The sequence below is a fragment of the Thunnus maccoyii genome, chromosome 5 (assembly GCF_910596095.1).
Source record: "Thunnus maccoyii chromosome 5, fThuMac1.1, whole genome shotgun sequence".
In the NCBI taxonomy this organism is placed as follows: Eukaryota; Metazoa; Chordata; class Actinopteri; order Scombriformes; family Scombridae; genus Thunnus; species Thunnus maccoyii.
In genome coordinates, this window is record NC_056537.1 from 17,858,498 (window position 1) to 17,886,432 (window position 27,935).

General features: G+C 38.8%; 1 long non-coding RNA gene across 1 annotated transcript in view; it reads left to right on the forward strand.

Moving 5' to 3' along the window:
• Positions 1-27,787, forward strand: part of LOC121897308 — a 67,285-nt gene extending 39,498 nt beyond the window's left edge. The window contains exons 3-4 of the long non-coding RNA XR_006096219.1: positions 20,572-21,291; positions 22,284-27,787. This is a non-coding gene — a long non-coding RNA (uncharacterized LOC121897308). The remainder of the gene's footprint in view (positions 1-20,571; positions 21,292-22,283) is intronic.
• The last annotated feature ends 148 nt before the right edge of the window (positions 27,788-27,935 follow it).

Below are 27,935 nucleotides of genomic sequence, written 5' to 3' on the forward strand. Positions count from 1 at the left end.
AACAAGGCATTAGTGGTGAGGTAGCATGTTCTAGCATTTCTATCAGTTTACTGAATTGGATCCAGATTACCAATTATGTCAAATTAAGTCAGTTTTATTTATATAGCGCCAAATCACAACAGAAGTTATTTCAGGGCACATTTCACATAGAGCAGGTCTAGACCGTACTCTTTAATTTACAGAAACCCAACATTCACCCTTGAGCAAACACGTGGTCACAGTGGCAAGGAGAAACCTCGAACAGACCGGTTGGGTTGAGAGAGAAAGAGGGAGAGGGGGAGAGAGAAACACAGATTAGCACAGCATCAACAATAATAACAATAACAACAATATGTAATTATGTAATTTTGATTTGTTCAAACACAATGGAGACATGTTTTGTTTTTGTGGCTTAAACAATGCTAAAAATGTGACCATTGAATGATTTTTGAATGGATCCTCTCATACGCCTACACACTGCATATACATATATATACTCCTACAAACTACAAACACACACACACACACACACACACACACACACACACACACACACACACACACTGACCTACATGTCAATGCACACACAGTGATGCATACATAGACACACACATACACACAGTGTGTTTTATGTTTTGTTGTTTTAATCCCGAATTTATCCTGTTGTATTTTAGGGCTGCAAATACAGATTATTTTCATCATCGATTAATCTGACATTTCATTTCTCGATTAATCAATCAATCATATGGACTATAAAACATGCAAAGCCTAACCAGAGACGGGGACTTCAAATTAGCTTCAGTTAGACGGCCTATACACATTAAATTGGCTAAATTACTTCTTCCTTTGTAACTATTTATTTTAATCTACTTTGCCAATAAACTAACAAACAAGCCTCACAGTTAGACTGCGAAGGCTGATTATTCCTCTCTGCTGCAATCACACTGATCCCAAAACTGCACACAACCTCCCTCCTAACATAATCCCAGATTATAATGTTTGCACTGCGAATTCTTCTGACTGATTTGTTTACATTAATAACACGGAGATACAGTAGCTTCTGTAAATTGTCAGAGGAAATCTGCAGAGTGTTCTGTGTCTTTTCTCAATTTGGGCTGCGTTTCATATTCTTTCAGGCAAATATGTCCATTATTATACGACACTAATGTGGATAATGTGGAATGGTTTGCTCAGAGAGTTTAAGTGCAGAGGCCAACGTGTAATTAATTAACCATGTCCCAGAGGCAGAAAATGAGAGCCACATTTTAGGACTTCTATTACAGGGTGTTGAGTTGCAGGCCTCAGGGGGGCGGGGTGGGCTGCCACATCTCAGGAATCTCTCTCCCTCAAATCAGATACATGATAAATATTCAATGACACACGGGCTTATGGGTAACAACAGGCTCTGTTTCCCTGAACTTGATGGAAGAGGGGCCTGACGGAGCAACGTAATACAGATCCTCAAAAGCGCAAGTCTGCATCAACACCCCCTCGGGATCCACCCTCTGATCTCCAAAACCGTAGACGCCAGTGTCAGTAAATGATCCCCGCAGAACACTCCTCTCCTTACAGGTAAAAGCACGCTGCAGGAAGAACCCGAATTCACACAGCGAGAGGGAGGTGTTACTGTATGTTATGAAAGCTGAAGTTCAAAATTACATTTTGGTATTACAGCCTTGTTGCTTTGTTTGTATGCCCTGTGTGCTTCAGTGTAAAGGGTTAATGTTCGCTGCATTTGCTTTTGCAGTGACTGAAGTCACTCTCTGACAGCTTGATCAATAGAGCAGATTACTTCACACTGTCAGCTATCACCTTTCTCTCAGAGCTTGGTATATGAGCTAAACACACCGGCTATGGAGAGTTGTGTGAGTGCCTGCGTAAAATGGTACAGATGATGTTTTTGGGTGATTAAGTCACCTTGTAAACCTTTTTGGTATTATAGAACAAAATATCCAGTTAAATTAAAAGCCTTTTTCTATGCATTTTGGCATAATTAGAGGTGTGACGCTGTGAAGCTGATTAACTGTAAATCATTGCCTCACATCAACATATTGAACAAAGAGATATGTTAATGAGGCAGGAGATGGGCAAACTGTGCTCTCAGCCTGTGACCTTAATTAAGTCATCAGACAGAGGTACTTGACCAGCGGTCAGGATGTTCAGTCACACTGTCCTGCAGCTCAAACAGGACACGAAACCAGTTTTTACTGGAAAGGATCACAAGGCTTTGTGTCTCCTCAGGGCAATATCTGAATGCACCATTCGTGTTTTGACATAAATATTATATAAAAGTGTCATATTGTCAACCATATCGCCAGAAAAAAGTAAATATTGGACAATTCTGCAAAAATACATTCAATAATCACTACCAACTACCAACGTTTTGACAATTCTAACATCTGTGGCAACTACAGTACAGTTAAAGCTGCTATAATTAATATTTTTACATTAATGATTGATCACTTGACTATCTGTATGTGATAGCTAGACTTCGATTATCACCCAGCTCTGCAGCTACACTGAGCATTTAAGCATCAGTCAGCTCATTGTTTTTGTTTTCTAGCCTGCAACTTTGCTTTTTTGATTCATTCTCTCTGCTCTCCCACATTAAATACACGATACATAACAAAACAAATGCCAGACAGACAAAAGAAGTGACTAGCTGGTGAAAACAGCCAAAAGCAGAGCTTAAGAGAGTGAATATTAGACTTACATTCATCAGGTGGACAGAAACACGACTCCAAATAAACACTAATGTTGCTCTATCATAGCTGGATGTGCTAGCTAAAAACTTTGCCATATTAACTTAAAATATAAATTAGCTATACAAATAAGGTTGCCCTGCCTTAAAAGGTGTTTATATGTCCGTGTTGTATGTCACAGCTGTTTCCACTGCTCCCAAGCAGCCAAAAAATCAGTTATTACAGGGTTAAAGTCAGGAAAAGATCGTGGTTATATTTAAAAAAAGACTAAAATTCACATCTTGTGCATGAAAGTCAGACTCATCTACCACACTTATGTCTACAGTTTTACAGACTGCCTACATATTGAGCACACTGACTGCCTGCATTGGCACTGAGCATTGGCAGAGGTGTATCAATACAGCATTGGTAAGCTGTCTTTTAATGAAAGGGATATTCAGACTCATGCACAGGTTGTGTTTCACGCCTTTACAATTACTGCCTCTATCTGCAGTCATCGTAAAAAATAATGATGTTTTATGGTGTAACAACGCTGTGGTTAAGGTCTGGTTAGGTTTAGGCACAAAAACCACTTTGTTAGGGAAAGATCATGGTTTGGATTAAAATGAGCACTTGAAACGCGGTGTGGGTTAAAGACTACTTCCTTAAAGTTACACAACCTCTATCGTCATGGCAACAGTAAACACCATGACAATCAAAGTTACATTTTTTTTTTTTAATTTCATGACTCGCAGTTGGAAGCAGGAAGCGAATGGCGGTCTGCTACAGCTATGTCCACTTCTTGCCAGCTATCTATCCAGTCATCCACCCAACCCAACACCTCCAATTATAGAAATTTGTCACCTTATACTGATGTCATCTCAGCTGCATCACTTCCCCATGTCATAATTACTAGATGGTGTCTGTCACTCAAACGTAACTATTGGTCGTTTTTGCCGGCTGAATGTTCAACCTATACCTTCGTTTTTCTCATGAGGGTGGGCTGAAATTAGCATTTGCCGTCGGCTTAGGTGCATTACACACAAACTCAATTTAGTTTTCAATCTTCCAGAGACTGATTGCTGAAACACAGCCAGAGAGATATGATGAAGGGAAACAGCATTTGTAATGAAATGACTCTGCATAGTCTTGAAAGTTAATTAGTGCCCTATGATTCGATTGGCTGTCTGGCGCTGCCGTGTAGCTCACAAGGCTCAGGACATTATGAGTAGACAGTATGAGCTGATGAGTCAAAGGTTCAGACATTAAAACTTTAGTGGACACACTGCTGCTTACACATTTAGAGCTCCGGTACTCATACAGCATGCCTTAAACCTATTAATATAGATCGCTTACATACTGTATAACACCAAGTCAATAGAGATACATGTAATCTCATTGCCTCTGAAAAAGAAAGATTGACCTAAAGATACTTAAAGTGGTATTAATTTCACTCTATTGATGGGGCTCAGAGAAGGCAATGAGACTGATACTGTGTCTCTGGTGAGACATTTGACAGAAAGAAACGGGTTACATGAATACTTCATGGGCTTTGGGTGCATATTACCACACATCCACAACCTGTTTGTCCTGCTGGAAATGGCACACTTTATGTCACAGGAACGCAGCAATTTAGAGAAATCTGATCTTCAAAAAAGGAACTAGTTTGACTCGCTTTGTGGTTCAATGTATGAACGTTTTTAGATATAAATACATTTCACCTGTGACATGTTGACACCAACATTGCAATCTGCAAGCAGTGACACTGAAAGATCTACAGCCATCTCCATGGCAACCACTGTCTGTCTATGGCAACCTCGGGACAGATGATCATGCCGAGGTCTGAAGGAGTATCAGTAGCTGATTTGTAGAAATGAACCAACAAGGAGATGGGATTTGAATTCATTACACATTCTCATATGCAAAACCAAACTACAGCCAAACAAAGAGTCGCGGATTATACACAAAGTCAACATCTGATCTGTCACTCATCTGCCCTCCCATCATTCCAGCGAGAAATAAACTAACTCACTTTCACTGGAGCTTGTCAGCTTAGCTGTGACCTAATTAATACCACAGAGCGGTGCCTTCGTGTTGCACTGCTCAACCATGTTAATGAGTTCAACCTCTTCATCTGAACTGGTCGTGGCTTTGTTGCTGCCTGTAAATTTGATTGAATTTTTGAAATGATTACGGCAGATACGAGTCGGTATTTGCATCAGCTGCATGACTGCAGGGAGAAACAGCTTCACTTCAACAATGTAATAATATAGTAGAATAAGAACAATGTGAAACTGCAGCTGAGACTGAAACCACCAACACAATAACAGACAAACACATGAGGCACCAGTCATCCTGTTTCATATGCTCTCTGGTGAATTTGAGTCATGTCATGAAGTTGAGCTGCAGCTGACAGCAGGTTGAGTGATGTTACCCATAACTGAAAACTGACTGTACCTACTTATACCTTTGCTACATTGTCATATTACACCTATACTATACAGTAGTGTCTTTGCCCTCATTGTCTCTTAATGAAGACTTTGTCAGTAAAACTTGTGAAAATGAAGAAGACAGACCAAAACCACTGAAATTTATGAGAAAGATCATTTATGAGTTATTGTCAGATTTAAGGTAATTTTGATTGATACAGGTTTTACATATGACAAGAATAGATGGGGAAATGTTGTGGTGCAGTTCTGCTGATTGTATTATCAGCTATTACTGTACATTGTTTAATTTAATTACCTATTTGTAACTCTATGTATGTATACATGTATATCTATGTGTATATACTGTATGTAGTACTATTTTTACTTTTGTTGATTAATAACATAAAGCTTCTGTAGTATTTTTCCTCCCAAGCACCTCAGGAGGAGCAACTGTTGCCTTGGTGACAACTAATGAAACTCCAAAATAATTAAAAAATAATGTTATTTATTTATTATTTTATTGACACCAACAATCAAAAAAATAGTCTGACAAAACAATCCCAACTCAAGGTGCACTTGTGCTTTGGCTTCCCCTCATATAACACAACCTTTGTCAGCAATAGAGTTTGCTCAGTTGTCATGGAGATGGCTTTGCTTTTATTCAACTTTTATTTCACAGGTTTTTTTTATTTTGTTTTTGAGGTAATAAGATGGGAGGAGACATACAATATATATGTTGGTATATGGCTATATGATGTTGTCTTGTTGCATTTGCACAGTGTGTGTATTATAAGAATGTAGTAAATGCAATGAAATTATAATTGTGGTTGGGGTTGCTTTGTCTTACGTGGTGACATGTGCTTTGATTCACTACTAACAATTTCCAGCTAGAAATTATGAATTTGTGAATTAAGGTGAAACTAATTGGCAATGTTGCATCGGAGAAACAGAAAATTCAGAATTGCGGTCAGTGAGATGAAGTCATCATTTTTCAGGAAGCATGAACAGAATGATGAAGAGACAGGTGCCCTCGGAGATGGGAGGACCTGGCTTTCCCATTACATTCAGTGAAGCATCAAATGGATCTCAGTGTGCGATAAACTGATCCCTCAGTGGCTTTGAATGTAGATGATCTTAAACATCAGCCGTGTTTTCCATCAACACTGTTTTCTGTTTCAGCATAAACAACAGGGTAGCTCTTTTAATCTATTTGAAGTGCCCTCCAGTCGGTGCTTGACTTATAAAAGCCTGTCCAGCCGCCAGGAACACAGAGCTGACTATTATGTGAAGCGCTGGAGTGAGATGCAGCCAGAGAGCCACTCATGAGGAAAAACCAACCGGGTACATGTTTGAATCTATATGGCTCCCGTCGTTTGAAATTTGCAGCACATAAAAAACAAAATGACTTGTTTTCTCTGCCACTTTGAAGCACAGCAGAGGATGAAGACAGGCAGGCACAAGCTTTCATCTGCGGGGGAACATATGCTTTTGAAAATAATTGTTAATCAACCCTGCTGTCTCTTTTATACTGCGCTGTGACAGGCAGTGAAAAAGTGGGAGGAAAAGTTGTTTTTGACATCAATGTCAAAAGTAGATTAAGTGATCTCAAGTGCTTATCCATGATCGTTGGAGCATTTGGAATAACGCACAAATCACAGAAACATGATATAATTAATGAGCCATGCTAGAGAAAAGAGAGACTCTTTCTAGTGAATGTTCACCATGTGAGGGAGACACTTGTTGGTCTGAATGATACTTATTACGAACGACAAGCTCGTGTATGTAAAATATCACTTCAAAAGGTCTAACGGATCACAACGTAGAGCGGATAAGTATGTAGATTATTTAGGGCTACATAATATTTGCACTCGTACATCATAATAACACTAAATATTACCCGCACTTACTATAAATTCACTATAATTTTAAATTGTTCCGTCATCTCCATCATTGCTGGAGATTACAAATAATAGCAGATACAATCAAAGTCATTCAGTGACTTCTGCTCTTTGGTGTGCAGAGGCGGGTAATTGCAATCAGTTGTACAAAATTGCTTAGGTAATTGCTTGCTTCAAGGGTTATTTGGTAACTTTGTAAAGTGTTCATATTCACAAAAACCCAGACATACAGAGAGAGAGCAAATTTATTCTCATCTCGTATAGAAAAAAAAAAAAACTAGCCACAAAAAGTAGATTGCTCTTGTTATATCCTGGAAAAATAGATTGCCTCGGCTAATCCTCAAAAGCCGATAATAATGATGGATGTAAGAAAGATGTATATTGTGGGCTGTACGTATATATATATAACTAATGAATTATACTGTATATAGCTTACATTGGGACTGTAAACCTCACCTCCTCTGTGCCTGTGACTTTCCCAGGAAACCTTAATGAAACAGAGGATTTATTATTCTGCTGACACTCTTACAAGACTCGCAATTCTCAGTTTACCCTTCATAAGACACTTAAAAATGTAAATGACTATTTAACACACTTCCTCCTACTGGGGGAGTTTAATGGTGTGAAACAAAACACGGCCTTATTTCCATTCAGCAGCAGAACAGAGATCTCGGCTGCTGTATTCACATTAGCCAGGTGAAAATTCCTCCCACCTCTTTATGCCGCTTCCAGTCACGACAACATCTAAAATGCAAATCTGGATATGACATCGATGGAGAGCTGAAAACATAAAATTTTATTACACAAAACCATCTCGGACACCATGACCAAACACCAGAAAGTCAAAAGTTATTTTCAATGCTGTAATCTGAATTCAGTCAGTCTTCCCGTCTTGATTTAGTTAAGAATTGATGAGGCAGTTCGACAGATCGTTTGTTGTAACACAGTGCAGAACAATAACTGAATCCCCCAGATCCTTGTACAATATAATATCTTTTAAAAAGTAATACTTTATCATAAATATGAACTCCTGTGGGTTTTGTGTGAACAGAAGTCTGTCGAGCTCTGCTGTCGATCAACCCTCTTCATGCAGCACATCCTGCATTATAACTACTGCATTTGGTGTCAAACATACACAATTTACAAAATCTATCCACTGTAATATGCATCTATTGTAACAGCCTATTACTGTAATAGTGTAATCTTGTAGTTCTATAAGTGCCTTTATTGTGCAGTGGCAATAGACTGAATCTGAACATACATGTATCTATACTGAATGTATGATTGCACTGTAATAGCATGCATTATATCCATCATCCATCTTTTTTCATACATTGCGTGCTACAAGATCATCTGGTCCCTTACTTCAACGGCATCAACATCAGCACTACAGATGATAATAAATGTTATGTATTAGCATGATAGCAGCGGTGCTCAACAGATGTTAATGTTGGCTGGTCGATCCATCGTTTTCAACTAAAGTGAAATATAATGACAGTTATTGAATGGATTGACTCTAAAGTTTGTGTAAATATTTTTGTGTCCCACATGATGAATTTGTAACAACTTTGGTGATCACGTGATTTTTCATCCAGCACTATTGTCATCATCAAATTTACATCTGTTCAATAGCAGGATAATAGTGTCAGCTTGTACTGGCTGCACTGTACATTCATTAATATGATTGGATGTGACTTGTCAGCTATAAATGAACCAGTGATAGTGAAGCATTTATGAAACAGTTGATACCAATCAGCTAATGCAAGTGTGACTTCAGAGCTCTGCCTCAACTAACACTATGCTCTATTTAGCAAATGTTAGCATGCTAACAGGCTGAACTGAAGTCGTTTGCAAACCTGCATTGTTTAGTCCGGTTGAATCAGACTCTAACTTGTTTTCCCCCGTGGTGCAATTCGTTTGGGCAGGTCTGAACACTGCATGGTACTCAGGTGTGGACCAAAGCAACTGTATTGAGACCCTTTGAGGATGTGCTCCTGGGTCAATTCCAGACAAACTCTGGAGTGGATCATTTGTGGTGGGAACATGATAAGAACTCGATCCCAGCCAACTACAAGGCGTACTCTACAAGCTTGAGTTAAACAGCTCCCATAGCCAGGTGTGCTTTTCATACTGAGATGCAAATGAGCGAAATCAATAGTTACCAGCAGCTAGCCGGAGAGTGAATCAGATCCGACCTGGACTAGCTCAACAAAATTTCATTTTTGATATGTGGCAGATAGGAGCTTTTTCAGGACCTTCTTCCTGTGTTTATGTTCTTGCTCTTACCTCAAACACATCTGACCAATGAGTGGGGTGAATGGCTCATTATGATGCATTCCAGTTTGCTTGGATTTTTGTCTATATGAAAAGAAACCAAACTAAGTTTACTGACTCATCCACTGATTCAGACCAGAGTGACATAGTAACCTGTGAAACATCAGCATGTTAACTGCTGTGACTAAGTACAGCCTCACAGAGCTGCTAACCTGTCTGTAACATGAGTTTTCCTTCTGCATTAGATTTTCATTCACCTTTCTTAACACCAGTGTCACCAAGTCAAACTCTTTGCAGTTGAAGTAAACGTGGTGAATAAAGGTAATTCTGATTCTAAAATGCGTTCAATCGGGCAAACTCCGTATCAATTTACATGATCTTTGCATGAATAAAAGGAGTGAGTGTTGTGGAGAGAAAGAGTCTCTGGTATGCTTAACCACTGGGAATATTCAAATCCTATTCTGAGGAACATGCTATCTGAAATGCAAGGCGAGATCATCATCTTGGGTCCTTATCTCTCTGAGAGGAGGGAAAAAAATAGATGGAGGTATTTATCTCTGAGAGGATGCCTGCTTTGATACTCCTTTGCAATAAATCTGCCTCCAGTCTTCAAAGGGACAATAGTGTCTCTGTGGAACATAATTCTGTCAGTGTGTCGCTTCAAAACCATCATACAGTCTTTGTCTGACTCACTGACTTAGTGTCTTTAATTGTTTCTCCAACCTTTGTGTGATAAAGTAATTGAGATTCGTGCGGTTGAATATCGTCCAATGTTGCGATCGCCCATCCTCATTGTCGTGCTCAGCCATTATACTGAATAGGTATTTTACTAATGTCAGGAACAGCTATTGCAAATCAATCATTTCTATTCTCTCTAAACAGATTCACTTCCCAGAGAACAAAGGGAAGGAGAACTAATCACAGGTTTGGCACACACTCTGATAAAGGGCAGATATTCAAGAAATAAACCCAGGCTTTAGGTGAGCTAATTACTTTTCAAATTGACCCATCTATCTTAATCTGAAAGGCTTCAAGATAAGGCGACTGTATTAAATAGCTGTGTGGAAGATCTTTTGTTATGGGCGGACAATAAATGGATCCATACATATGCTTCTAAAAGCAGAGATTAAAGCATGAGGAGACAGTGCAAATAGATTTTACCTGCACATGTGTAGAAATGCTCAGTGTAGCTGTCATCCATATAAAATGACCCACAGCAGTGGGTATTAGAATTACAAATTAGCTTTAAATGTTACTGTCATTAGGCTACTACCTGTATACACAGCTGGAACTAATTTAGATCATTAAAGTCTACAATGATGAATGATAGTGAAAGATAACTTGTTTATTTAGTTTATATTAATTTGTCAACAATAAATATTCCATAAAATCCATTTCCATTTATTCATTTGGCTGTTTTGTCCAAAGCGACATAAAAGATTTGGTCCCATGCTGTCACTCGAAGACAGAAAGGGTTATATGTATTTCCCAGCATTCCCAATTTACTATGAATGATATTTGAATACGGATGTATAATCATTTGGCTGCATGCTTTAGCCCAGGTTGGATTATTTAAAATAACGAGTTGTGTTACGCCTTCCAACACATAAACTATGTCAAGTTTTTTACAGATTTTTTACACATCTTGTGTGTTTGAATCTACTCACAAAGGTAAAAATTGTGCATGGTATAATTTTGGAGCCATTTTTCTCCCTTTGCATCCAGTACTTGTACGAAGCTATGCTACAGCTGTCCCAGTTAGACAACATACTGATGTGTTCTCAAAATGTTGGAGATTTTAAACATTATCACTGAACTTGTTCTTTATTTTAAAGGTCAGCATTCACATTTTAGTGAAGAATGAAATGCATTGACTTCAAAAATCCTGAAATTCTGCCTGGAGTTCACAAATAACATTTTTGATTAGTTTTGTTCATTTTAAGATGTGTTGCTGTCATAAACTCCACTCTTCATTTATATATCAGCAGTCAGTTTATAGTGAGTGATGAAAAGTGTGTTTAGAAGTGACGACAAAGGGGCAGGATGTTCAGAAAGTATCTATCAACTGCAGTGTTGGGCAGAAAAATTTATCACTTACCAGACCAGTCTGAACATTGAACGCACAGAAACTGATATCGACCGTCCATCAAACAAGAGAGAAGCGATAAACAAGTTGACCACCAAACTGTCGAAGTGACAGAGAGTTACTGGGATTATTAACTGCAATGTAATGTAATTGCTGAATTTCAAATTGTAATCCCTCACACTACATGTAACAGAAAAAAGTAATCACATTACTTCAATGCATTAACATCACAAAGTACTGCATTACTGCCTCTGCACTTTGACCTCCAGCATTTCCCTGTGGCACCAATGGATTACAGTAACACACACATAATAGTGAGAAGAAAGAATGTGTGATATGTGATCAAGCTTTGATACACAACAGCTTTGGAGGCTGATTTTTTTTTAGCACTTGACATCTACCGTGCCAATTGTGAAGACAGGCTCATTAAAAGCTGCCTCCCCTTGTATGACAGCGACCATTTGTTTAAGAGCCTATCTTCTCTCCAGCCAACCCAGATGCGATAAGTCAAAGCATAAGAGCGCTTGCAGAGACACGTGACAAATGACAGTCTATACCTGTCTCAGATCATAGCAGCATCTCTGTGGAAGAATAATGCCCAAGAAGAATCAATTTCCTGCAATGAATCAAAGCTCAGGCAAAAAATCTGCAAGATGTTTATGGGAGTATGTGCGCATATATGGGCTGACAAGAAGTCAACCTTTGATGGAAAGAGAATGCAATATGTGCAACAACAGATGTGGGTGAGATTATGTCATTCAATAAAATGTATCTGGGGAAACATCAGTAAAATGAACCAATGTTGGCTCAATAATTTTATGCATTAGCTTGTTGCTTCATTGTATTAAATATATTTGTTGGCTCTGTACAAAAGTACATCTCCATTTGTTTTATATAAAACCAAGAAAATAAATGTAGATATTTAGAGTTTGTGAGAAATCAAAATGTTCCCATAGAGGTGGTTTTGGATCTTATCAGGATTGTTCACTAACTGGTTCACTTAAAACTGAGTAAGTCCATGTGATATAATCTAAATACCCAGAACAGCTGCTAAATGGACCTAGAGGTGAGATTGTTTTGTCCTCTGCTAAATGTTAAGTCCTTAAATTGTTCAGAAAAATTACATTTACTGTACAATTTCAAACTCCATCTACCGAGAAAGAATGTGTGATACAATCAAAATCTCCAGAACAGACTGAAAGCTACAAAATGGACCTCGAGTTGATATTGTTTTGTCAACTAGTTCATCAGTACTTTTTCTTATATTTAACAATCGTTCTCTGAAAAAAAAAAGAAGAGAGACGGTTCCGTAACAGTCACTGCTGCCAAGATACTGCATATAAAAGATTTTAAATTCCAGACATGTTTTCTGCCTGAATAGAAAAACATAATATTGTGTGCACAGAACAAAGATAATATTGCTCTACATGTACTGTATTTCACTCCCTTGAGATAGTTGCTGAATGTGATCTTAGTGTTTCATTTGAAGTGCGCTTCACCGTCCTCACTTCTTATAACTATTCTGATGCACTGAGACACACAGAATAAAAGCTCGCTATCATCAAATATCTCATCAAGTATCTAATAATACTGCAGGCCTTTTCCAGCAGTCTTTTAGCCCGAAATATCACATGTAGTAGCTCATAAAGAAAAGAACTGCACTTGCTTAAGAAGACGCTGTGTGTGTGTCCACGCTGTACTGTAGTATTCACAGTAGTTATAAATGGTGCAACTCAGGAAATATGGGGGAAAAAATAATGAACAGACACAAAATCACCAAGCAACAAGCTGAATTTCAACCACACATTTTTACAATCTCCCCATTAATAGCCACAAATTCCTATTGGAGATCTCGGCAGTAAAATGTGGGATTCATAACACATCACTGACCACCTAAATGAAGAGCCAATTATAACATCCTCCTTATGTCACAGATACTTGAGTTTCAAAAGAACCCACAACCTGGAAAGATTTCACATGAAAAACTCTAAAACACATTGAAAATCCCTACCACAGATTGAAATATATCACACAACTGAATAATATTCACCATTTCTATTAAAATATCCTTTTCAGGGCAAAAGAAACAGGTCATGATGTCATTTTGTATATTGTGTCTCTCTGTGAATGAGCCTTTTTATCAGACATAAACACGTTGTAGGAGCTGTGAAGGGTTAAGCTGCTGTTGCTGTATGCTGTCTGTATTTCACTTCCATTATAGCAGTCTCCCTCTGGCTGTATCGAGTGTCTGCTGCTCAGGATGTGGTGCAACAATTAATCCTCAGATTGATTCACTTCCTATTGAATTGCCCCCAAATTCAAGCTGTAATTCAACCTGTCCTTGTTAATCCTAGACCCTGCTTCACTCACACGACTTTAAAAAAGGGGCGAGACATGTAGCGACTGTTTATCCATCAAGTTCAACTCTATTGAAATTGCGTTTGTGTTAGAGCTTTGAGTCGCTGGCGTGGCTGCAGCTCTCTGGTTTAGTCACTTCATGAGAGGAGGGATTTAAATCAATCAAATTTTTTTGAGAAAAAAACCTTATTGAGAGGTTGTTTTTTCATAAATTGCCATGAACATGTGACTTGAAAGCATCCTAAATGTGATTTGAAGTTTGTGATTGAATTATGTCTGACCAAATATATCATAGTGGGCTGGGAAGCCATTTGCAACTTGACTCTGCAATGCAAAATGTAAATGCAAAATTTTAAATCAAATTTTAATTGGAAACAGTAAAACTGTAGTAGTGATGTTATTCAGTGTGTCATGCACAAACAAGCAGCTTAACCCACATGGACTTACAGCATAAGATACCAAACATACTGTACCGTCGCAGTGGTGAAACATTTGTCAGATAAGAACAAAACTTCTTACATATAAAATTACATCACTTTACCTGTCACAACACCCAAGTTGATCAAACGTCTTTTTTTGTCCCAGCCAACAGTCAACAATCCAAAGATATTCAGTTTACTATCAGTGAAGACTGAAGAAACCAGAAAATATTCATTCATATTATATTAGGTTGGAACCAGAGAATTCTGGCATTTTTTTCTTTAAAAAATTACAGAAAACGCTTAAGCGATTAGCAAAATAGTTGGTGATTCATTGTCTGTTGATTGACTAATTGATTCACAAACTAATCACTGCAGCTCTATAACAATAATACAACATTTTTTTCTTCAGGGAGGCAATTAAACCTGCTGGTTTCTATAACTAATGGTGATGTACCTGAACGTATAGGTGCACATAGAGATCTTTTGCTTTTGCTTAAATTTTGCTTTACATGAGGCTCTACAAGTTGTTTGACATGAAGCAATATGTTCATACTTTACATCAACAGACCATCTTTCCTTGTACATCTGCAGCAGCAGTTGTTGTTTCAGTAGTATTTACAGTTTCTAAATGAATCTTGAGATGGTTTAGTCAACTTTTAATTGTACATTTTAAGCCAACGTGGATAAGAAGTCCTTAAAGTCCTCAGAAAATGAAATTTAAACACCTGCAATTCCATTAAAACTTGGCAAACTCCAGCTGTGTGTGTGATACAACTGAAAGCTCCAGAACAGCTACTAAATGGACGTTGTGGTGATATGGTTTTGTCATCCACAGATCTTGTTAACCCTTTGTTCAGCTGAGTCATTTGGTGATGAACAACACCTACAGTAGCTGGTGAGAAAGTGTTAACATAGGATAAACTTTTCTTTCAATACTTCCTTTATATTTTCTGTCAACATTGTTTACATTAAATAAAGTAGGTTTGAAACTGAATGTCATCAAGCGTGCAGCAAAAGATAATGTGGCAACTATTTTCAACATGAAAGAAAAAGAATGTGTTTTATTGAGGCAAAAAAAAAAAATATCAAGCCAGTAATTCTCAGCTGTACTGCAGCTGCAGAATTTCAAATGTGCTGCATCTTAGATTGCCTCTGATCACATTTCCATTGATAAAGTGTTGGAGCAGCATTTTTCAGAGTGAGATTTCATATCACTTTCAGGAGATAATAAATTTATATTAAAAGCCTCTTAGTGCAATCAATCTTTCCTCAGGGACATGAAAAAGAAGCTTAATAAGTTTTATCAGACGCAGCTTTTTAAGGCCTATAGAGTCCTGTTCATTATGAATATAGTGCAGTATTACAGGGCTCTAGGGGCCGCTTTGAAATTGTGAGAGCAAATTTCACAACTGGGAAATTTGTGTGGGCTTCAGACGGCCAGATAGTTTAAACCTCTGAATTCTGGGGACAGTATGCTGTGAACATCATTGTGCAACATGAGACGGTAACAATACTAATCCGCTTCAAAGGCAATGTGCTTGTCACAAGTTCTTTAAAAGCTCGCTTTCCCAGTCAGAAAGTGCCAGAGGGAAAACCACTAGCCTGCACTTTGATCTTGCCAGGTCTATCACTTTTGATAAGAGCCTCTGAAGCAAATGAGGAAAACATTGTCATTCTAGAAGCGCGCTCGGCTGTATGGCATGTTAATTAATGTACGCCGCTGGAAGCTCAAACTGCACCGCAAGGGGTTGAAATGCACTTTTTTTTGTTTGTTTTTTCATTCTTTTTGGCGGAGATTTAATACACTGAAAACATGTGTTAGTAGTTTCTGACGGCGCACAACTGAACTGTCTGAACTTTATGATACTCTACATTTCTCAAAGAAGCTGTCAAGAGAAATGCAGTCATCAAAATGATCTGAAATGGAGTAGAGCTGAATATTGATACGGGCAATATGTTAAAATGTTGGACGGATATACAGCAGATGCAATACAGAATTGATGTCCTGTGCTTTAGAGGCGAGAAATATTGGATTTACTGTTCATTTACAGCATTCACATTCCTCACCACTGCTTTAATGTTCAATGCTAAATAAATCAAGTAGCTGCTGTCTGCAGTCCAAGACTCAATTATTATATGATTCTAATTTATGGATTAACATATTATCTGAACAAATTACCATCTCTGTAGCTTTTATTCAATCCATAAATGCAACTGCTGATTACTTTCTTAAAACAGTAGAATACAAAAGCTTGCAACCAAGCTGCTTATTTCTTCATCACTGTAGACACTTAATGTCACATAAATATGTGAAACAGGATAAGCAGATAATTCTTGTGTTACTCAGCAGAGGCAGAGGTTGTGTTCTGTGAAATGTCACCTGTGCTCGGCTCGACCTGTTAAGAGACGAGTGCTTGTATTGATTCCTGTTCCGAGGCTGAGATGAGAAAACATTTCTCTGAGCTCTTTGATGCGTGAGACGCTTTACAGCTTTTCTCTGCCTTCAAACCATTTTAGCTGCTGAGCTTTTCATGGCTTCGTCATGGCAGAGAGGTACGTATGGTATCTCACTCTTAGATCGTAGCCTGAAGACAAGCAATTAAACCACTATGTACTTTTACATCCTGTGAAGTGGATAAAGAAATATAAAGCACTATATACTGTAGAGAGCGTGCATGTTTCACTTACTGTACCAACAGCGAGGGATCATTCTAATGGGAATACTACATAAAGCATGTCATACTATGAATAATGTGGTATCTGCTCCTCCATCCATTTTCCCAACTTGAGAGAAAAACAAAACTGGCATTGAAGTGACATTCCCCAACCACAATGTAACCTGAAAATAAACAGGAGAGGAGTGAGAACATTTACAGCTCATTTTCCTCATGATAATGAGAGCCCGCTGAGTCAATCAGCAGAAAGCTAACATGCCGGGGGGCGCCTCCCGTGGAGGCACCCTGTGTCTACTGAGCCCAAAATCTAAATACTCTGGAGTTGTTGACTTATTTAAATGAGATGGATGTTCCTTTCATGCAACAAAGCAGTTCTCAGACATTTGCAGGATGATTTGAGACAGTCGTAGGGGGGCATTTTGTTCACATGCTCACATTTCTGGGTACAATTTGGAGTAATTTCCTGCTGCTGCTTGTATAGAGCAGCGCTTCAGGCTGCGTTTAGAAGATTTTGTTGGAAAGCTTACAGTAAATCCATCCTATTGAGCGAGGGAGCTGGGTACCATTACTGCTACAACTTTAACTCTAAATATTAAACTTTCAATCACTGAGTATAAATTCAGATTGTCTGTTTGAACTTCTGGAGTTAAATGAAAATTATTTATCTGTGCTTTCTCACAAATACCCATGAATAAATATCTGAGTGCACTCAATATGATAGCACTAATGTTGTTATTGTTACTGGAAATCATACTTCAAGATCCTGTTTTATTTTACAGTTCTGATGCCGTACGTATCACTGTGCAAAGCACACATAAGAGTGATGAGGATACAGTAGGAGACAACTAACTGTGAACATGAGACGCATCAGTCTCTGATCGATAATGAGCTTATGACAGTGATGGACTGTAGGAATTGTGGAGAAACTGGAGAGACAAATTGTTCAGAGCTCAGAATACACAGCTCCACCTTGTTTCAAGGTCATGGCTTTGTAGCTAAACATTCAATGATTGCTTACATGACGACCCCCCAAAAGTTCCTCTTACTGTAATAAATATTCATCATTTTATTTTTCTTTTGTTTGTAAACAATGCTATGATTCCTATTTAAATGGCAGCCATGTTGATTTATGTAAACACCATGTTGAAGGCTACAAAGCAGATGAAAACAATTGATGGCAGATGTGCTGGACAATAAAATGTTTATTATTAATAAGAATATTTTTGCAGATATTGATGTATATCACAATATGGTGAGGACATTTTGAAATGTCACAATAGGAAAAGCACATACGGGTGTAAATAATAAAATTGATGATGGCTGAATTCTATTTAGCTGCTTCAGTTTCAAGCTCCTGGTATTATGTGTGCTGGCTCCCTGTCACACTATCATGGCTTTCTGGGTATTGGGTTTTTTTTCCTATCTTTATTCAAGAGCGTGGTATTCCAATTTGAGAGCATGACTTATTGATTTCACGTTCAGATTTTGTAATTATTTCTCTCAAAACCCTGTTCTTGCGCTCAAATATCTCCTGCTTGCTCTTAGATTTGCTCTGCTTCTGCTCAAACTGTACGCTTATGCTCAGATGTATTGTTGCTTGCACAGATTTCCTGCTTCAGCCCTTCTCCTCGTACTCAGGCTGCTTCTGTGTGCTCGTGAAACGTCTGCTCTCAGATTTCTGTTCTGCCCTGCTTTTGTTTGTGCAACAACCCTGTCAAAATTCCCCAACCATCAGAATGCCAGCTGTAGTATTGACCAATGAAATGTTCTCTGCCTCCTTGGGGGCACGTTCGCTTTACTTCTTAGAGCGTCCTGTACAGGCAGTTATTCTTTAACCGGGTTCATCCACTCCCGCCCTCTACGGCTTCATTACATGTACTTTCCTTACTGTCTTTATGACTTTTGGAATAGGACAGTAAATATATTTACCATTGCCCATAGTTTTTACTATAATAGCTACCTATAATAGTAGACGTATAGTACACCATCCTCCTGTCGGTGTACTAGAGGAGAAAACAACGTCTCCTTCATGACTCAGGAGCGGACTGCCAAAGTCAAGGACCTCAAGTAAGTTTTTCATTTTAATGGTGCTATTACTTCCTTCTAATTGAACTGATAAAGTCATATGTGCAGCACGAGAATACATCCATGATGATATGCTTGGCTTTCAAGTGTTGTACGTTACATGAACCCTGCAAACAAAGCAAATGTGCTGACAAGGAGGCAAGGAACACCTCTATTGGTTGGCAAATAGATATGCGAAGTCCCTTCCCTTGGGACCTTATTTCAGAAAAAATATGTACGGTAGTCGATGGTGAGAGAAAAATTATTTTTGATCCTGTTTGAATGGTGCCATAAATTACACTTATGATGTTTGTCAATTTAGAGATATTTGTGCAAGTCAAGAAAGTTGCAGTTTGTTGTAAAACTGTTGAGATATAAGACTGTGAAAATATGTAACTAGAAAGACCACACACCCAAAAGTCATGTGATGTCATAACTTTCTCTCTCTACAAGCTACCCAGAGCTGTTGAAGCTAATGTTAACATGATGCCTGTGTGTTTCATACTGGGATGTAGTCACATGAGCAACGGGTCTTGCTCATTCTTTCGCTTCCTGTCTGATAAAAGGACCAGGAGTCGCTGGATAAAACACATCAAATAAGGTGCATCTGTGTGTGGAACATAGCTAAGTTACTTAGCTAGCCAGCAAGCAATGAGTGTAAAGTGTACTACATGGCAGAAAGGATTCTGGGAAGATGGGGCCTCAAACTGGTGGTGTGCAGGGTGGAGACGGGTTGACCTGTAGCACACACAAAGGAAATGGCAAGTGGAAGGGGGAGAGACTGCATGATGTCCAATATTTGATATTGAAAATTAACAAAAGTGTCGATTCACTTGAATGTTAATTCCAATGCACAGGAAACATTACAGTCATGTTTGTATTACATTTAGATAAATTATGAAACAAGCACATTTAACTCTAAATATGAATCATTGTAGTTTAACAGAGTGGTTCCCAAACTTTTTTACCTGACCCAAATACAAGCAAGTTAAGTCTGTGGTCCCCAATTCATTATAATTTTATTAGGCCTACAGATATTTGATTCAATGTAGAACCATTAGAAGATAAAAGGTTCTTGTTAGAACCCTTAATAGATGGTTAGCTAGAACCTTTTAATCTCCTTGTGGGTTTTAAGCAAACTTAATGCCAAGAAACATTTCAAGCTGATCCAATATTTTATATGGCCAGATATCATACAGTCTCTATAGTTAAGTGTAGGAGCTTTTGAAGAAGGGGCCAGAGACAAGGCAAGGGTCACTTCTCTGCTCTGTTGCATCTCTGCAAATGTAAACACATTTCTCTCTCTAACCTGCACAGTGCACATTTTGAAGGACCATGAAACCAAAAAGTCAAAAAAAAAAACCCAAAACAGCCAAACGATTGAAAAAACATATGCAGCACAGTGGAGAGATGATCAATACACATGCATGTGGTTTACAAGTTCTCAGGTAAACACTTTTTCCAAAACAACTTTTTGGACCCAGACACTAATGTTAATATTACTTCTTCTACTACTACTTGTACTACTACTAAGTCTAATATTACTACTAATGCTAAATAATAAACTTTATTTGTATAACACTTTTCAAAATTAAAGTTAAGACTGCTTCACAAGACAAATAGAAGAGTGCAGAGTGTTTCAACGATGGGTAGGGGGACTATTTGGCAGGTTTTAATTATTCGTTGTATGATTTTCTCATTGCAGACGAGCAGACAGGGAGCCAGATGTGAATTCCAGAATATGCAGCTGCCATTTTCCTCATGGAAAAGAGAAAGGGACATGTTTTTTGAGTGGACTAAGACAAATGTAATCAGTTTACCCTCAGTAAATCAGTCCACTGACCACAGCTACGCCAAAGTGCGTGAGCATAACAAATCTGCAGACGAACCGGGACCCTTCTGCGTGCAGTCTGGACCCAATCGTTGCGAACACCAGGCGGGGGATGACAGCCTGCAGTCTGGGCCTGTTGCTAGCAAAAGAGGCACAGGCAAATACTCTGCAGCATGGCTAACAGATGAGATCATACGAATGGAAACAGGGCTTCCAGATATGCAGGGTTGGTGGAGCGCTTTGAGGGCTCCATCATGTATTTCAGTGGATGGAAAGTGGAGGGCATCAAGGCCATGAAGACTTGGTCTTGATGGCCTCGATGAAGATCTGCCAAGACTGCCCACACCTGCATCTTGCATAACTGTTTCCTTGTCGTTCTCCAACAGTCAGTAATATGGTGAACACAATGATCCATCTGCTCCTCAAGGTGCTGTTTCAGAGAATGATGTCCTAATTGCCAAAAAATAAAAAAAGCATGCCTGCTTCATTCCAGTCCTCTGCGTTCAACTGGCAAATGATTGTGGACTGCACTGACATCCATATAGCCATCCCCCAGTCAGATGGACCAAGCAAAGTTGACCTACTCATACAGAGGTATGCACTCAAAGTACTCAAAGTACTGTTGCTCAAAATGTTGCGATCAATTTTTGCAGCCGACTCTTCCCAGGCTCTGTGTCTGACGAGTCCATTATGCAGCAGTCTGGCATTCTGGTGCACCTAGCTGCTGGTGACCTTATTTTAGCCGATAAGGAGTTCTTAATCTCAGACATTGTGCCTGAGGGTGTCACTGAACAGTCCTCCTTTCCTCAGTAATGGAAAGTTCACAGAGAGTGAGGTGAGTGCAACCAAGGAAATTTCTGAGAACCGCATTCATGTTGAGAGGGTGAATGCTGGGCTGAAGGAGTTCACACCTCAGGAATTCTGCCAATATGCTGCTGCAGCTGTATTGTGCCTTGGTAAATCTGCAAATCTGCTGATCAGAGAAATTGCCAGCACCCTTGTTGTTGATTACCTGGTTACCCTATTTAGTAGTGTTCCACTATTGTGTGTGTGTGTGTGTGTGTGTGGTTGCCAAATCATCCTACTCCAGCTATGAATGTAAAATTTTGCAATGCATTTATTTTTACACTACATTAGTTTGAACAAATGCCTGAATTGAAGTGAATTGAACATTGAACTGTGCACAATTCAACTGGGATAACAACATAACAACATATCTGAATGCAAGCATACAGTTTAAGCAGAAGCAGAGCAAATCTAACTGCAAGTAGGGGCTATTTAAGTGTGAGGGCAGGGTTTGAGGGAGAGAATTAGAAAATTTGAACAGTATATACCTGGGATGCTTGAATAGAACAGAGCCATCATTAATGTTATTAGTAACATCTTTGCTTTTCCTACTATGACAAGTCAAAATGTTTGCTTTGAAAAAGGTCTATATAATTATATCATCATCATAATACCATTTCAATAAGGAGAGATCAATTGGAAGTGTATAACAATATTTTTGATGTTAGCAACAGAAAGATTTTTGGCGATTAGACTCTACCAGTGTGACGCATCTTAATAAAGCATCGCTCCATATGCAGATAGGAGATAGGAGAGGATCCCCCCGGAGTCTAGACGCTGGCGGTGGTGGAGTGGTGCCAGAAGGTGGTTGATGGAAACCTTTGGGGCGAGTCTTCCCGGAAATCATGGAGGTCATGGTGGTGATTGGGAGGAGGTGGGTTGCGCAATAATAGGTCTGAAAGACAGAATGGCAGAACTGCAGTGATATTTAAAGAACGGCATCTAGAGACTGACTGGCTTGAGGAACGCAGGCAGAAATATCACTGGTACGGTGATGTCGTGACAGGTGAAGTGGATGTGACAGAGCGAAATAGAACAGGAGGAAATAGCACATATTCACCTGTAGTGAAATAAAGCCAGAAAGTAAGGGAATAGATCTTCATCCTATCTGAACTTTCGCCAAAGCTTAATTTCAATGAAAGTCGATAAACAATCATATTAATTGCACACTAAAATTATTTTTCAATATTTGCGAGTGATTAACAGAGTTTGAGACAAAATTAACTAAAACATTAAAACTCATCAAGTTGAAGATTTAGTGTTTTTGGCCAAAGGCTAGTAGTTTACTTCTGTCTTGAAGACCCGAAAGTAAGGTTTCCAACCCTGAATGCCATGTGAGTAAGATAATTCAATCTACTGTGATTTGTCCGTGTCTTTATGTTTGTCATATTCCTTTAAAGCTATGAACTTTTAACCCTGTCAAGAAAACAGATTGTCATTGCTTGACTGATGACACTAGTGTTCATACATATAGCCTGTATGTGGTCTTTTAAACCTCACAATATAATTACCAAATTCATGATCATATATTTTCCAGGGAATCCTCACTGACTTCTACATTATTTAAAACAGTGATGGTTAAAGAAGATAATTACAGTAAACAAATTAGCTCAGTTAAGATAATCATTTAGCTTTCCTGTGATATTGTTGGCATTGGTGTTAGTGAGCATTAACACCTCATAAATCCTAAATCAGTCTGTTTTACCCCAGTTAACAGGGTAAACATGATTATTCCAACAACGTTTCCCTTGTTCCATCTGCCATTGTGAGCAAATGCTGAATGCTCCATTAGATCTGGAAGAACGGCACTCTCCTTCTGTTTTACAGTTCAAAGCGTACAACAGATTTCCTGCAACATTCAACCAGGTGGCACATGAAGTGAAATACCAAGCAGAGGCTGCCAGCCTTGTCTGTGTTTGTTTTGTTGATGCTCAAGTAGCATATTTAAATGGCATTTAAACCCATTGTGTGGTTATTTTTTCTTTTTAGGTCAGTACTTTGTCAGGTTAAAATACTGAACAAGTGAGACTGAGATCCGTCTTTACTATTTGATTTATGTTACCCTGCAAACCAGATGAAGTTTAATTGGAAGTTTCCGTAGCTCTGTTTGTTTTAAACTCAGTGCCCCAGACTCATTACACTCTCCAGTCACTCTAAGGATCTATTATTAAGGCTTACATTGTTGTCTATGGCAGAGGTGCAGAAAAACAATGATTTGGCATCAGACTAAGCAGGTTTGAAAATACCACAGCCAACAACACAAAGCAGAAAATCAATACCTAAGCATGGGACGGTCACGCTGCCCATTACTATCTGGTGCTGATACAGAGTTTTTCCTTAAGTGGTCTAAACCTGGAATTACAGAAATAAAAGCCTGATTGATTCCTGGCTTGCCACCAAGGGACACAGCAATAATGCTCACCGTTTTAAAATAAGATGTGTGCTTCTTGACCAAAGTGGCTTTCTGAATGGAACCCATATTTGTTTTCAAGGCAAAGTGTGGCTGTAATCTCCCTGCAAGCCTGAGACTAATAGAATATATTAATCACATGCTGGAAGTGAAGCACACCTTCAGTTAAAAATACACACATACACACACACACACACGCACGCACGCACGCAACATTTCATTCTCTATTCTCCAGGTACAGGCTTCACATAAAAGACGTGATTTTTGGCAGGGCCACAACAGCTGGGCCAGTCCTATAAATGCCAAAGTCTGTGACTGACTGAGTAACTTCATCACTCACCTGGGCCAAGTGTCGCCATTTCCTGTATCCGTCGTTTCAAATTAAAAGCCCTCTAGCATTTCATACATGGTCCAGCCACATACTACGTTTGGACCTAGTCATGTTTTTCTCCTGGAAGAAATAGCGAGAGCAGTACACTTTCTGACAAAGAAAGATAGCGGGCTCCCAGAGTAGCACATTTTGGTCTGGATGAGAGGGATAGTGGTGATGAGTCTTGTACTTGTGGGTCTTGTTCAAGTTTTGAACTTGGGTTAATCGTGAGGGATGAGACTGTTTCCAGTCCGATCAAAGAGGGCAGATGTTGTTACTAAAGTACATTCCTGGAGAAGATTGCATCAGACTGACAAAAACAGATTTAGGTGACAAGATCATTTAATGCGGTTGTGCATCTACCATCTCTGCACGGCTCGGTGGGTGATCTAATGCAGCGGGGATCTCATCTAGAGCTGTACCGTTGTTTGTGGGTAATACTAAAGGGCGTCAGCCACACTCCAGTGAGCCATTAATTCACATCACACAAATTAATCCAAGTGTAGGCCTCTGCCACACACAGAGAGCTCCTCTGCTTTCCCACCATATGCGATATATTCCAGCACCGCTGCACACAGCCATGGTTTGGCACCCAAATGAACACAAATGGGAAAGCTAGAGGGGGAAAAAGAGAGAAAAAAAGTTGGACAAACTTGAAAAAAGTCTCAGTTAGAGCTTTAAATAATGCATAGTGCAAGTCAACGTAGACCGTCTAGCCTGAAAGGAGTCATAAATACCACACACATGTCAAACCTTCATAGTGTATGCTACTCTGATCTAGAGTCAGCAACACAGGATCTGTTGACAGCGTTACAACCCACACATACTGCACACTTTTTTGCACCACCAAGTTTTTTCTGATTTATCTTTATAGGTTAAAAGGGTTGACAGTATCTTTTCAGAACATTGCTTAAAGCAGTAGTTTGACTATTTGAGAAATGCGCTTATTCTGTACAGTAAATATGAAGCTACAGTCAGCAGTTGGTTAGCATAAATACTGGAAAGCTAGCCTAAAGGTAACAAAATCCTCCTACCAGCACCTCTAAAGTCCACTAATTAACATGTTTATCTCATCTGTTTAATCCGTATAAAAACCAGTGTTTTAAGTGCCCTCTTACTTCATTTGGCAATTTTATATCATTTGAAGTCCTGAGCTTTCTCGTTTCAGGTCCTGTTCCCTTGTTGTGTATTTTAGTTTATATGACTCCAAAGTACAATAATTTTATCACAGAATTTTCTGAACTTTTGTCTATTGTTTTATCCAAGTATGACAGAGTACTCACTTTCGGTGACTTTAACATTCATGTTTGTTGTCCTGCATATTCCATGTCTGGTGAATTCCTAAATCTAGTTGAAAGAGCTACACATTTCAAAGATCATACCCTCAACTTGGTACTTTTTTCTGGTCTCTGCTCAGAGAACCTAGAGTTAATGGACATCTTTGTATCTGACCACAACGCTGTTATTTTTAAAGCACCTCTACCCTCTCCTGTTTTAAAACCCACTCCATCACATGGTATCGCATTTTTACTGCTGACTCTGTAGCCAAATCCAGTGATGCTTTTTCCAATTGGTCTTTTCCCATTACAGCATCTCCACACAATCCAGATGAACTATTAACCTCTTTGAACAGTCACTGTCTTTCCATTCTTGACCATATTGCTCCGCTAAAAATCAGAAAACCAAAATCAATCACTCGCTAAATGATCACACTTGACCGTTGAAACGACAGTGCATTGGAACGCAAATGGAAGATAACTAAGTCTACAGTTACCCACAATACGCTTAAAGGAATGTATGACAAACTACCAGAAAGCAGTAAAAGATGCAAAAGCAGCATATTTTTCTGACATGATATCCAAAAACAATCACAACCTCAAAGTCTTATTCGGTGTAATCACTTCTGTTTTCAGTGATCCATCCAGGACAGATCCTGTACCTGAAAATGAATGGACAGAGAAATTCGCTGCTCATTTTATTAGGCGGATAGAGAACATTCAGTCTTAAATTTCACCTGATCCACAAAATCTACCCACCTACAACAATAATCTTGCTTCATTTTCCCAGTTACAAACCATTAACATCTCAGCACTATATAAAATAATTTCTCAAATGAAATCCATGAAATAACTGTGGTGTAGATATTGTCCAAACGCTCTCATGCTTATCCACGTTTTTTAAAGAGGTATTCCCCTCTGTTGGTCATTGTATTCTTTTAATTATTAACATTTCTCGAATTTCTACGATTGATCAGTCCATACTCCTGCACCGTCTGGAAACCTAGGGACTGCTCTACATCGACTACATTCATACCTCTCCAGTAGGACCTTCTCTGTTGTCAAAGCAAATGCCTGTTCCTCTGTTTTAATTGTGGTGTTCCTTGGCCCACTGCTGTTTTCAATATACATGCTTCCTCTCAGCCAGATCATTCAGAAACATATTATCTCCCACCACAACACAACACGCAGTTATATGTCCCTATTCAAACCAACAACCCCAGCAGCCCTAATAATCTGTTTGCCTGCCTCGGTGATGTTAAATGTTGGCTGTCCCAAAACTTTTTAAAATACAATGACGATAAATCTGAGGTCATAGTCATTGGTCCCACAAAGTCTACTGGCCTGCTTCACAGTGAGCTTGGTTCCCTGATCAAAAACATTAAGCAATCCGCTAGAAATCTTGGAGTTATTTTTGATGCAGATCTCTGTTTTGATGCCCATTTGAAAAATGCTGTCCAGTCATGCTTCTTTCAACTCAAAAAAAATCTCAAAATTCAGATTGTTTATGTCTCCTACCGATTTACATAAGGTCATACATGCATTTATTTTCTCCCACCTCGACTACTGCAGTGCACTTTATGCTGGCATCAGTCAGAGCTCCCTTCACCAATTCCAACTGGTACAGATCGCTACTGCCAGGATTTTAACTGGCACTAAGAGATATGAACATACTACTCTAGTATTTGCCAACTTACACTGGCTGCCTGTTACATTCTGCACTTATTTTAAAATTCTACTCATCACTTTTAAAGCATTAAATGGCCTCGCTTCAAATTACATCAAGGACTTATTAACCCCCTATGTGCCTGAGCGTTCACTTAGATCCGTGGATGGGGCTCTGCTGGTTATTCCTAGGTCTCGGCTAGTGACCAAAGGTGACTGGGCCTTTGCTGTTAGAGCCTCTAAACTGTGGAACAGTCCACCTATCGAGATCAGACAGGCAACATCTTTAGTGTCATTTTAATCTCTTCTTAAAACATTCTTCTATTGGAAAGCTTTTATGAATGTTTGATATGTTGCTGTGTTTTATTATCCCACTTTTGACAGTTTATAATTTTGTCCAACTTCATTTTATTCCCCTTTAATTGCTGTTTTTTAAATTCTTTTTTTCTTCTCTCTGTTAAGCACTTTGTAAGTGCTTATTTAGGTGGTATCAATCTTCTCACCTGAATCTTGAACCTGAAACAAATAGGCATATTTCTGAAATTGTCAAACTACTGCTTTTAAAAATGTTCTTTAAAGATATTGTCAACCCTTTTGACCTATAAAGATTAGTCACAAAAAAGAACATGATTCATAATGAAGCGTAAAAATGGCAATTTGTAGTTTTACG